The 2,728-nt window shown below is 43.7% G+C and overlaps 1 pseudogene; it reads right to left on the bottom strand.

The window, feature by feature from the left end:
* Positions 1-1,915: 1,915 nt before the first annotated feature.
* Positions 1,916-2,303, bottom strand: LOC102860812 (annotated as a pseudogene).
* Positions 2,304-2,728: the final 425 nt, after the last annotated feature.

Genomic DNA, 2,728 nt, shown 5'->3' with positions numbered 1-2,728 from the left:
TGGTGCTAGAGCCAGGGGTGCTGACACTGGCTTTGGTATCCAGTGGAGTGCAGGGTCCAGACCTGGGGGGGCTTTGGTGAGGGGAAGAGAGGCCTGGCTCCCAAGGATTGCCACCCGGCCCTCAGGGACTGCTGCCTGGCCCCGGACGAGAGTAGCCTGGCCCCCAGGGAGAGCCAGCAGGTTGCTGGGGAGAGCAGCCTTGTGTATATGAGGAATTTTATCTAAGCCCCTTTCCTCCACCTCTTTCTCCAGTCCATCTGTAAGTAACACCTTCAAAGCCCTTTTCTTTGTAACTCACAAGTTTGTTCTCTCTAGGTTTGCTCCCTTTCCTACAGATAACCTGAACACTGTGTCTTGCTCCAGACCTGAACCCTGAGCCCAGTTCCAGAGACAAAAGGGAAATGTAACTATCAGCTAAGGAAGCGAAGGAGAATGGAGTCTTAATGTCTGCCAGCCCCACTGGACTCACCCTGGCAAACACTTTGTAGTCCTGAGTGCAGAAAATATCTTCTAACTGAACAAGAGGGCATGCAGCTTCAACACAGGACCACCAGGTGTTAAAGAGGGCTCCCCTTCCCCTTCCCCTTCGTCTCAATGCCCCTATTCAGTATGAAGTGGCCTGAGAGTCTGCACCCCATTCCAAATGAGAAACCTACAAATGAAAAAGAAAATGTCTTTGTTAAAAAAAAATCACCACTGGACTCTGCTCACAATTATCCTGTCTTTTCTGGTCTCCGCTGGACCTTTCTCTTTTCCTTCACCCACTTCCTCTACCCACCAAATTGTGCACCCCTGTGATTTCATACCTGCCCATCCTCCTCACTCTTCTGCTTCCAACCCTTATCCCCTTAGATTCCCATGTATGTCTTATACAATAAAAGAATAAAAAGGTGCTCCAGACTCTTCAGATCACTAAAAGGAGAAACACGTTTCCAAAGCTGAAACCTTTCAGCAAATTTTTTACACTGTTTATCCCCACAGCCAAGTCTGATGAGAACAAATAGCATTTTTCCGGGCAGACAAGAACCAAAATTAACTGTGAATTCTGAGGGACAAATATATATATAGCAACCAAAGTCCCTGTCATATGGTACAGCATTTGGTAGTTGGATCTAAGAGTGAAAATGGACATTGAATGCCATAAAAACTGTGTTGTTCAAACACATTAGGACACTAAATGGATGGACTCCATTCCCAAAGATTCTGATTCAGTAGACTGCATTTGGATCCCAGATACCTGTGGTTGTTTTTATAAACTTTGGGGGGTTGTGATGCATAAGGTATAGGGCACATGTTGAGAAACATTCCACTGGTATTTATCAGAGTTTATGCAGAGAACTTGCTAAAGAAGCTCAACCTTTATCTTAAACCTGACAAGAATCTTGAGGAGTCAGATCAAGGCATCTAGTTTAACAAGCTTCTGGCAGAACGTGATACACACAACATACGAGAATGCTGTCTTAGGATAAGTATATGCTCCACTTTTTTTTTTAATTACTTGATTTTATTTTATATTAGGCGGTGGGCATAAAGCAATCCCCCATAATAAAGTTGACAATTAGCTTCACTCAGAACATTTTTAATAATGCACATTTTAAAAAAAGAGAAGTATTCATCTTACAAATTGTTCTGCAATTCAAATGTACAATAGCTTGGAAAACAACAGAAAATAAAAGCCAGTGTAAAAAGGCAGATTTAAATGACTGTAACAGCACAGGCTTGCTTTCTTTTTATTATTTTTGAGTTTGTGTACCCTCAAATCAGATCTGACTGGTACAGGAGGAAATTGTCCCTCCTTCCTTGGCAGACCATCTGGTGGATTTGAACCATGCACCTCTGGGAATGAAATGCAGCTTCTCGCCACTAGGTCACCAGAGCTCCCCTATAATGGTACAGGTTTTCTGTGGCTCTGATTTTACAGTTTCCTTACTGCATCATCAATGTCAGAAATCTGTTCCTTCAGCTGGCTCCGCTGCTCGGGGTTTAGTGAAATACCTTTTCTTCCTGCTTTCATTTCACCTTCTTGAGCCATCCAGTATTCTCTAATACCAACTAGGACTTTCCCTTTAAAGTCTCGCACTCTGACGTGTCTCATTTTTTCCAATCTGGAACATGTTATCATCCCTACCGCTGCTGCTCTGTTTGGAGGAGGACAGGGCTCGGGAGGTTTCACCAGTCTTATGCTTCTTTACAGGCTTTTCTGGAGCAACTTGCTTTTTTCTCTTTAACTTCCTGCCGACTTCACGATCAGAATCACTGCCAGATGACCCTGAAGAAACAAGTTCCTTTGGTTTGGGCATTGCCCCGCTCCTGAAGCCGAACAGCTGCCTGCTCGCTCGTTCGCGACTTATGCTTCACTTTTTTATCAATTTGATTGAGGCATAATTTATACACCATATCATTCCCTCCTATTAAGCGCACGATTCGATAATTTTCAAATATATGGTAAATGTGTGCAGCCATCACCACAACTAAGAAAATTTAGAACCTTTGCATTACTTTATTAAAATCCTCCCTGCCCATTTTGGATTAGTCCCACCTCCAGCTCTGTCTCTTTGTTATTATCGTGTGCTGTCAAGCAGCACCAACCCATTAGCTGGCCTTACAGTGGGTTTTTCAGAGGCAGTAAAACACACAGAAGGAAACTAACTGTCCCTCTTTCTCCTGCTCAGCAGTTGGTGGATTCAAACAATCAACCCCAAATGCCCTTTGGTTGGCAGCACAATGC

Source organism: Elephantulus edwardii, unplaced genomic scaffold (assembly GCF_000299155.1).
Source record: "Elephantulus edwardii isolate Elephantulus edwardi_28Jun2011 unplaced genomic scaffold, EleEdw1.0 scaffold00117, whole genome shotgun sequence".
Lineage (NCBI taxonomy): Eukaryota > Metazoa > Chordata > Mammalia > Macroscelidea > Macroscelididae > Elephantulus > Elephantulus edwardii.
Note: the sequence above shows the minus strand (reverse complement) of the source record. Positions and strands in the feature narration are given on the sequence as shown.